This window comes from Saccopteryx leptura, chromosome X (genome assembly GCF_036850995.1).
Source record: "Saccopteryx leptura isolate mSacLep1 chromosome X, mSacLep1_pri_phased_curated, whole genome shotgun sequence".
Taxonomy (NCBI): domain Eukaryota; kingdom Metazoa; phylum Chordata; class Mammalia; order Chiroptera; family Emballonuridae; genus Saccopteryx; species Saccopteryx leptura.
The window spans coordinates 30,169,993-30,181,209 of record NC_089516.1 but is presented as its reverse complement, the minus strand read 5'-3'; positions in this window follow the sequence as shown (position 1 = coordinate 30,181,209).

Sequence of the window (11,217 nt, the reverse complement as noted above, 5' to 3'; positions counted from 1 at the left end):
ATAAGGTGAACATAGCAAAAATACAACTAACATTTTCATCTTGTTCAAGAGCATTGAATCTAATAAGTAATTCATTCACTTTTTTTTTTCTGAAGTTGGAAATGGGGAGGCAGTCAGACAGACTCCCGCATGCGCCCGACCAGGATCCACCCAGCATGCCCACCAGGGGGCGATGCTCTGCCCATCTGGGGTGTTGCTATGTTGCAACCAGAGCCATTCTAGTGCCTGAGGCAGAGGCCACAGAGCCATCCTCAGTGCCCGGGCCAACTTGCTCCAATGGAGCCTTGGCTGCAGGAGGGGAAGAGAGAGACAGAGAGGAAGGAGAGGGGGAGGGGTGGAGAAGCAAATGGGTGCTTCTCCTGTGTGCCCTGGCTGGGAATCGAACCCGGGACTCTTGCACACCAGTCTGATGCTCTACCACTAAACCAACTGGCCAGGGCCAACTTATTCACTTTTGAAATATTTTTTAAAAATTGTTTTGTTCTTATAACACCACAGTTTCTGTTGTTCTGCTCTTTCTCGGTAAACTTTTGAAATTATTCTATTTTTTACCTCAGGGTTAGATTCATCCAGAACTCAGTCTTGGTACTCACTGCCAAGGTAACTCAATTATTATCACAATTTAGTTTATTATATACATTTTGACCACTAAATTTGTATCTTCAGTGGTGGACTCCAGACTGCTCTAGTCAGTTGCCTATAATGACACCTCTACTAGCTTGTATAATAAGAATTTAAAATAAAGCATGATCATAAGAACACTCATAATTTCCTCCCTCTAAATTTGTTCTTGCTATATATCCCATCTTGGTAAATGCCATTACTACTTACCAGGTTGCTCTGACCAACTTTGACTTCTCTACTTCTATTCTGAAGTTTGATATAACTTCACTATGTATTCCTAAGGTGAGTATTTCTCACCTTCTTCACCTTTACTGCTCTTTTTCGAGCCACTAAAATATCTTGAATGAGAATAGAAGGAGCCTTCTTACTATTATTGTTTCCATGCTATAAATTTTTTTTTAATTTTTAAAATTATTTTAATTGAATTTATTGGAGTGAGATTGGTTAACAAAATTATATGTCTCAGGTGTACAATTCCGTAATACATCATTTATATATTCTATTATTTGTTCATCAACTCAAGTCTTCTATCACCATTTATCCCCCTTATAACCTTTTCTACCCCTCCCCACACCCTTTCCTTCAGGTAATCACCATACTATTGTCTGTGTTATGAAGGTTATTATTATTTTTTGCTTAATCCCTTCACTTTTTACCCAGCCCTGCAAACTTCCCCCCGAGAGCTGTCAGTCTTCTATCTATGAGTCTGTTCTTATTTTGTTGGTTTATTTTGCTCATTAGATTCCATATATTAATAAAATCATATGATACCTGTACTTTTCTGACTGATTTATGACACTGATAATGCTCTCCAGGTCCATCCACGCTGCTGCAAAGAGTAACATTACCCTAGTTTTTAACGGTTGAGTAGTATTGTGTTGTGTAAATGTACCACTGCTTTTTTATTTAATTGAATTTATTGGGGGTAAAATTAGTTTACAAAAGTGTATGGTTTTCAAATGTACAACTCAATAAAACACCATCTGCACACTGCATCGTGTGCCCAACCCACAAAGCAAAGTCTCTTTCTGTCCCTATTTATCCCCCCTTTGCCCACCTTTGCCTACTCCCACCCCTTTTTCCCTCTGACTAGCACTACACTGTTGTCTATGTGTTATTTGTATAATTATATATGGGTGTTTTTTCCTCTTGCTTAATCCCTTCACCTTCTTTCATCTAGTCTCCAAACTCCTTGTCTCTGACAGCTCTTAGTCTGCTTTATACATTCATGCCACTGAGTTCGTTCTGCTTTTTAGTTCATTTTATTCTTTAGATTCCACATATGAGTGAAATAATATAGTATATTTCTTTCTCCGACTGGCTTATTTCATTTAGCATAATGCTCCTCAGACCATCCATGCTGTCATAAAGGGTGAGATTTCCCCCCTTTTTTTTTTGATTTCCCCCTTCTTTATGACCAGATTGTACTCCATTGTATAAATGTTCCTCAGCTGTTTTATCCACTCATCCACTGATGGACACCTTGGCTGTTTCCAGACCTTATCTACAATGAATAACCCTGCAATAAACATAGGGGTGCACCCCATGTTTATAGCAGCATTATTCACAATAGCCCAAGTGTCCGTCAGAGGATGAGTGGATTAAAAAGCTTTGGTACATATATACTATGGAATACTACTCAGCCATAAGAAATGATGACATCGGATCATTTACAATAACATGAATGGACCTTGATAACATTATACGGAGTGAAATAAGTAAATCAGAAAGAACTAAGAACTATATGAACCCATGCATAAATGGGACATAAAAATGAGACTCAGAGACATGGACAAGAATGTGATGGTAACAGGGAGTGGGGAGGAGGGGTAGGGAGTGGGCGAGGAAGGAGAAGGAGGGAGTAGGGGGAGGGTAGGGGCACAAAGAAAACCAGATAGAAGGTGACGGAGGACGATTTGACTTTGAGTGAGGGGTATGCAGCATAATCAAAGGTCAAAATAATATGGAGATGTTTTCTTGGAACATATGTACCCTGATTTATCAATGTCACTACATTAAAATTAATAAAAATAAGATAAAAAAATAAAAAATAAACATAGGGGTGCACATATTCTTTCAAATTAGTGTTTTGGGTTTCTTTGGATAAATTCCCAGAAGTGGAATTACTGGGTCATAAGGCAATTTCATCTTTAATTTTTTTGAAATAGCTTCATACTGCTAGCCAGTGGCTGTACCACTGTGCATTCCTACCAACAGTGCACAAGGGTTCTCTTTTCTCCACACCTTTGCCAACACTTGTTTGTTGAGTTATTGATGATAGCTATTCTGAAATGTGTGAGGTGTTATCTCATTGTACAATAGTTTAAATTTGCATTATTCTGATGATAAGTTACATTGAGCATCTTTTCATGTGTCTGTTGGCCATCTGTATGCCTTCTTTAGAAAAATGTCTGTTGAGGTCCTTTGCTCATTTTTTAATTGGATTGTTTGCTTTTTTTGCTAAATTTTATAAGTTCTTTTTTATTCATTTTTTTAATCTTTCTGAAGCTGGAAACGGGGAGGCAGTCAGACAGTCTCCCACATGCGCCCGACCGGGATCCACCCGGCATGCCCACCAGGGGGCGATGCTCTGCCCATCTGGGGCATCGCTCTGTTGCAACCAGAGCCATTCCAGAGCCTGAGGCAGAGGCCACAGAGCCATCCTCAGCACCCAGGGCTAACCCTGCTCCAATGGAGCCTCGGCTGCAGGAGGGGAAGAGAGAGACAGAGAGGAAGGAGAGGGGGAAGGGTGGAGAAGCAGATGGGCGCTTCTCCTGTGTGTCCTGGCCGGGAATTGAACACAGACTCCTGCATACCAGGCTGATGCTCTACCACTGAGCCAAACAGCCAGGGCCTAAATTTTATAAGTTCTTTAAAAATGTTGGATATCAACCCTCTATCACAGTGGTCCCCAACCTTTTTTGGGCCATGGACCAGTTTAATGTCAGAAAATATTTTCACGGACTGGCTTTTAGGGTGGGACGGATAAATGTATCACGTGTCTGAGACAAGCATCAAGAGTGAGTCTTACATGAGCTGCAAAGTATAGAATGGTGACAACAATTCCAGTGCCATGCGGACTTTTCCTGGATGTGGACTTTTCCTGGACTACTGCTCCCTGTGACAGCTCCTAACAGACTGAACTGTGGATGGGTTGCATTTTTCAGGGATTTGGCATGGTGATAGGGCCAACTTGGACTTGGTGAACATGTTAAGGACACTACTCTTTTATGGATTCTTGCTGTATTGGCCAAGAGTTGGCTTAAAGGCTTTTAATCACTGTAAAAAAAATAGAAGGCTGGATAAAGAAGATGGGGCACATATACACCATGGTATACTAGTCAGCTAGAAGAAATGATGACATCGGATCACTTACAGCAGAATGGTGGACTCTTGATAACATTATGCAGAGTGAAATGAGCGAATCAGAGAAAAACAAGAACTGCAGGATTCCATACATTGGTGGGACATTAAAGAGAGACTAAGAGACATGGACAGGAGTGTGGTGGTTACGGGGGGTGGGGGGAGTGAAGGAGGGAGAGAGGAGGGGGAGGGGTACAAAGAAAACTGGATAGAGGGTGATGGAGGATGATCTCTCTTTGGGTGATGGGTATGCAACAGAACTAAATGACAAGATAACCTGAAAAGGTTTTCTTTGAATATATGTACCCTGATTTATTGATGTCACCCCATTAAAATAAAAATTTATTTAAAAAAAAAGAGTGAGTCTTAGATGGATGTAACAGAGGGAATCTGGTCATTTTTAAAAAATAAAACATTGTTCAGACTTAAATATAAATAAAACGGAAATAATGTAAGTTATTTATTCTTTCTTTGCATACTGGTACCAAATGGCCCACGGACTGGTACCAGTCCATGCCCCAGGGGTTGGGGACCACTGCTCTACCAGAAGTATTGCTGTATATGTTCTCCCATTTATTGGGTTGTCTTTTCATTTTCTTGATGGTTTCTTTTGCTACATTGTTCCCAATTCTAAGTGAAATGTTTGAAGTTTTTGCTCACTGAGTATGATGTTGGCTGTGGGCATGTTATATATGGCCTTTATCACATTGAGATATGTTCCCTCTGTTCCCACTTTGCTGAGAGTTTTTACTATAAATAAATGCTGGATTTTACCAAATGCTTTTTCTACATTTATTGATATACTTATGTAATTTTTATCCTTCCATTTGTTTATGTGGTGTAATGCATTTATTCATCTTCAGATGTACCAACCTTGCATCCCAGAATAAATTCTACTTTTTCATGGTGTATGGCTTTTTTAATGTATTGCTTGATCTGGTTTGCTTATATTTGTAGAGGATTTTAGCATCTATGTTCATCAGGGATATTGGCTTATAGTTTTCTTTCTTTGTTGTGTCTTTATCTGGTTTTGGAATTAGGGTAGTGCTTGTCTCATAAAATGAGCTTGGGTGTTTTTCCTCCTCTTAAACATTTTGAAACAGTTTGAGAAAGATAGGTATTAATTGTTCTTTGAATGCTTGGTAAAATTCACTAGTGAAACCATCTGGTCCCAGACTTTTGTTTGTCGGGAGGATTTTGATAACTGCTTCAATTTCACTAGCTGTAATCTGCCTATTCAGATTCTCTGAGTCTTCCTGATTCAGTTTTGAGAGATGGTATGTTTCTAGAAATGTATCCATTTCATTCTAACTGTCCCATTTATTGGCATATACTTGCTTGTAATATTTTCATACAATGCTTTGTATTTTTCAGTGTTTGTTTTTATCTCTCCTCTTTCATCTCTGATTTTATTTATTTGAGTCCTTTTTTTCTTGGTGAGTCTTGTTCAAGGTTTGCAAATTTTGTTTACTTTTTCAAAAAAAATCAGCTCTTGATTTCAGTGATCTTTTGTATTGTATTAGTAGACTCTATTTCTCCTGTGATCTTCATTATTTTCTTCAGTTTGCTCACTTTGGGCTTTGTTGTATTTTTTTCAAATTTCATTAAGTGTAAAGTTAAATGGTTCTTATGAGATTTTTCTTGTTTCTTGACATAGGCCTATAATGTCAGAAGTTTGCCTCTTACTACTGCTTTTGCTGTGATTCATGGACGTTGCGCTATTGTGTTCTCATTTTTATTTATTTTGAGATGTCTTTTGATTTCTTCCTTGATCTTATTTTTAATCCATTCATTGTTTAGTGACATGTTGTTTAGCTTCCATGGATTAGAAACTTGAATGTAAGACATGAAATTATGAAATACATAAAAGAAAACAAAGATGGTAAGCTCCTTGAAAACAATTTTGGTGATGATTTCTTGAAGTTGACACCAAAAGCAAAGGCAACAAAATAAAAAAATAAGCAAGGGAGACTTTGGTATTTCAAAGTAAAATGCTTCTGTACAACAAAGGAAACCATCAACAAAACTTAAAGGCAACCAAAAAAAATGAAAAAAATATTTGCAAATCACATACCAGATAAGGAGTTAATATCCAAAATACATATAGAAAAATACATATACAAAATACATATACAACTCAATAGCAAAAAATAAAAAATTAAAAATAAACTAAACAATCCAATTAAAAATTAGCCAGAGGAACTGAATACACATTTTTTTTCTAACAAGATATCCAAATGATCAACAGGTACATGAAAAGATAACTATTCAACATAACTGTTCATCAGGGAAATGGAAAATCAAAACTACAGAGATATTACCTCACACCTGTTAGAATGACTGTCATCAAATAGACAAGAAATTAGTGCTGAGGAATGTGAAGAAAAGGGAGTCCTTGTACACTGTGGGTGGGTATGTAAATTGTAAATTGATGAAGCCACTAAGGAAAACAGTATGGAAGTTCCTATAAAATAAAAAACAGAACTACCATATATTCAAATAAATACTACTGTGAACTACTATTCAGATGAATAGAACTACTATTCAGATTCAGATAAATGCTGGATTCCACTTCTGGGTATATAACCAATGGAAATGAAATTGCTACCTTAAAAAGGTATCTGTAATCCTCATGTGCACTGCAGCATTATTTACAATAGCAAAGACATGGAAACAACTTAAACGTCCATCAATGGATAAATGAATAAAGATTATGTTGCACACATATAAAATAAAATATTTTCAGCCATAAAAAAGAAAAAAAAATCCTGCCAATTGTGACAACATAGATGGAGCTTGGGGACATTATGTTAAGTAAAATAAGTCAGACAAAGAGAGAGAAATGTATGATTTTACTTAAATATGGAATATGAAAATACCAAATTCAAAGATACAGAGAACAGATTGGTTGTTGCTAGAGGTGGAGGTAGGGAATGAGGAAAATGGGTGGAAGGGGGTCAAAAGGTAATAATATCCTGTTATAAGGAAGTTCTGGGTATGTAATGTACAGAATGGTGACTATGCTAACAATACTGTATTGTATATTCAAAAGTTATTAATAGAGTGGATTTTAAAAGTTCTCATCACAAGAGAAAAACCTTTGTCAATATGTGCTATTTTGTATTAATGTTGCTATTTTGTATTGCAAACATATATCAAATTATGGTGTTGTGCATCTTAGACTATTACAAAGTTACATTTGAATTAAATATCAATAAAAGAGGAAGCCTGACCTGTGGTGGCACAGTGGATAAAGTGTCAACCTGGAACACTGAGATCACTAGTTAAAAACTCTAGGCTTGCCTCGTCAAGGCACACATGCAAGTTGATGCTTCCGGCTCCTCCCCTCTTTTCTCTCTTTCTCTCCCCCTTTTCTAAAATGAATAAATAAAATATTTAAAAAAATTGGAATTGGTAGACTGATTAAAGCAGATGCCCTGCCTCATCTAATCAGTTGAAGGCTTAAACAGAACAAAAAGGCTGAACCTTCTTTAGGTAAGAGAAAACTCCTCCTCTCAGACTGCCTTTCATTTGGGACACTTTATTTATTTTTTTCAAATTTACACTGACACTTCAGTTCCTTCTGGTTCTCAAGCCTATTGGCCTTTTTCTTCTTAAGTAAAAAGCGAGGAGTCAGAGAGACAGACTCCCACATGCGCCCAACCAGGATCCACCTGGAAAGCCCGCTAAGGGGCGATTCTCTGCCCATCTGGCATGTCATTCCATTGCAACTGGAGCCATTCTAGTGCCTGAAGCGGAGGCCTTGGAGCCATCCTCAGCACCTGGGCCAACTTTGCTCCAATGGAGCCTTGGCTCTGTGAGGGGAAGACAGAGATAGAGGGGTAAGGGTGGAGAAGCAGATGGGCACTTCTCCTGTGTGCCCTGACCAAGAATCGAACCCAAGACAACCACACATTAGGCTGACGCTCTACCCCTGAGCCAGCTGGCCAGGGTGCCTATTGGCCTTTGAACTGAACTACATCATCAGCTATCCTGAGTCTCCAGTTTACTGAAGACTTGTCAGCTTCCTTAATTGTATGAGCCAATTTGTTTTTTGTTTGTTTTTTAGAAGGACAGATAGGGACAGACAAACAGGAAGGAAAAGAGATGAGAAGCATCAATTTTTTATTGCACCACCTTAGTTGTTCATTGATTGCTTTCTCGTATGTGCCTTGACTGGGAGGCCACAGTAGACTGATTGACCCCTTGCTCAAGCTAGCGACTTTGGGTTCAAGCTGGTGAGCCTTGCTCAAACCAGATGAGCCTGTGCTCAAGCCGGAGACCTTGGGGTTTCAAACCTGGATCCTTAGCGTCCAAGTCTGACACTCTATCCACTGTGCCAGCGCCTGGTCAGGTGAGCCAGTTTGTTATAAATCTCTTCATATCTATATCTGCAGCTTTAGCTGTACATTTCTTATTTTTCTGTTTCTCTGGAGAACTCTAATAGATCAAGAACATAACATTTTATGGTTCTAGACTCATGTCTTTAAAAAACATGATTTGTTCTGAAGTTTTCTCATTTTGTGTTTTATTTAGTTTTATATTTCTCATTAAAGAAAAACTGGACAAAATACTTTTGTTAATGCACATGTATATTACTTTCATGGAAATTTGAAGTCCCAGCTCATGCTTGTTTGTTGATTTTTCTCTTATAGAAGTTGGTTTAAAGTCTTGGGTTTCTTTTAGTTAATATATATATATATATATATATATATATATATATATATATATATTAACATTTCCTAATTTCCTAGGAGGTAATAATGAAGGATGAAATACAGGAGGTCCTCAGGTTATGACAGTCTTGACATATGACGTTTAGAGTTTACAATGCTCACATAAAAACTTTTAAGAAATTGAGACTTGAGTGTTTTGGCTGTTATGGATCTTTTGCTATGCTATAGGCAGAGTATGGAGAGAAGGAGTCATAAACCTTCCAGACCAGCCTAGAACAATTCTTTAAGAAAGTAGAGAGGCCTGCAACATATCCTATACCCTCTACATCAGTTACTTCTCAAGATTAAACACCTGTAGTACAGGTAAAAATCATCTCTAGTTGCTCCTGCATGTTCCTTAGGCAATCCTAATTCATCTGACCCAGTAACTCCAGCACATTTTGCAGGTTCTTCTGCCTCTCCAGCTTCCTACTTACAATAGGTCACTCTTCCCCACTTTCCAGTGCCCCTTCCAGTTTGCAAGCCAACCACAGGAGTAAAGGTAAGGAATTATTTTTTGCACTCATTTTTTGTTATTGTTTCTATTACTACAGTACAGTGTACATTAGAGTATATTTATGTCCTTATATTTTTTCCTGTGGCTTAGTTGTGTTTTTATGTTCTAGACTATGATTTTACAACTGTGTTAGAATAGGTAAGTGACTTAGGCTAGGTGTGTTTCGACTTACACCAAAGTTGGGGTTATGTCACTGCATAGAAATGGAACTGTGTCGTAGCTGAGGAACTCCTGTATCTGAAAATCACCATTCTCATCCTAGTATACATATAAGTATACTTCAAATAATTAAACAGTATTATTATTTTAAATACCTATAAAGTAAAATTGTATGAATAAATTACTTATTAATTAATCTTGGGAATATAATAAGAAATAAGAAAATGTCTACAAAATCAAGACCTCTTCTATTGAAATAGATTCTTACAGTAAAGTATACACTGGAATATTTCAAGGAAATACTGAAAATCTACAATTACATTGAGACTAAACACTGGTGTTAAGGAAATATAGAATACAATTTTATTTCATTGAAAAACTGATCATATAGTTTTTTTATTCTTCAGTATGTCTCTATCATTAAAACAAAGTTAGCAAACAGACATTGTTATTATTCTATTCTTTTAGAGAATCAACAACCAAGTACCTCTAAAACTAATTAGATAAGTTTATATTGTGACATTTAATATTTGATTCTTTTTTCTTCATAAACACTAATTATAAATAGCTTAGGCTTCCAAAGAGAAATAGACATGCCAAAAAAGGAACATTAATCAAACCCATGGGAATAAAACTTTAAGTGAAAATAGGCATTTTATCCATAATTTAAATACCATCTGAGAGCACTTATAATATTTTGTCACCCCATTTTTTACTTTGAAAACAGAGACCATATTTGATTCTTCTGTGTATCTCCAGAATCATAATGTACTAAACATATTTAGAATATATAAATGGTTGCTGAATTAGTGTATAAATTAAATGATAAATACCTAGGTTGGTCTTATGTCTTCCACTACAATATCCTTGATTTCTAAGAATATATTTTCCCTTTTTAATTTTTATATGCATATCCTGTATATATTTACTTGGGACAATAAGGGGAGGAAAACGACTGTTTATATTTGTTTTGATCTGCTTCTCCACTAAAATAAAAGTCCCACAGAAACAGACTCTCTCTGTTACTAATAGATGCCACAATTCTAGACCAGTGCCTGGGCCATATTAGATAACCAGTAAATATTTGTTTAATGAATGGATGAAAGGTAATTTGACATCAGTGGTATTCCCAACCACAATGGTTCATTCCTTAAAACATAACTAAAGCTTGCTGAGTGGCAATGAAAGTATAAATGAGATTGGAAAGGTTGAATATAGTGTTAAGTGTTTTCTCTAACAATGCACCTAAACCTTTTTCTTTTCCTGCCAGAGAAAATCGAAGTCTGTACTCATGCAAGAGGCAAGAAATTGGCAAGCCAGGTGAAAGGGGAGAACAAATCTAGGATAACAGGGATGAAATTATTGAAACTGTCCCTACTGGGATGTAGACAGGGCAAAGGAATGTGTTCCTACAACTGCACTTAAAGATCAGAAAAAGGAGAATAAAGAGAGCAAAGAACAAGTTAAAAAGGAGTGAAATATTTAAAAATGGAATGAATCACTGAGACTGCAGGCTGTGCTCTGCCCTCAGAGAAGTGTGAACTTGATGGATAGGAAGAGAAAATGAAATCACAGGAATATAAAGCCCAGGAATTGAGTGAGGCTATCAGAACTGTCATTACTATGGATGCTTAAGCCATTCAAATAAAGCAGGGGTTGGGAACCTATGGCTTGCAAGCCAGATGTTGCTTTTTATGGCTGCATCTGGCTCGCAGACAAATCTTAAAAAAAAAAAAAATAATGTTAAAAATATAAAACATTCTCATGTATTACCATCCATTCATTTCCTGCCGCTCATGTTCATGGTTGTGGGTGGCTGGAGCCAATCACAGCTGTCCT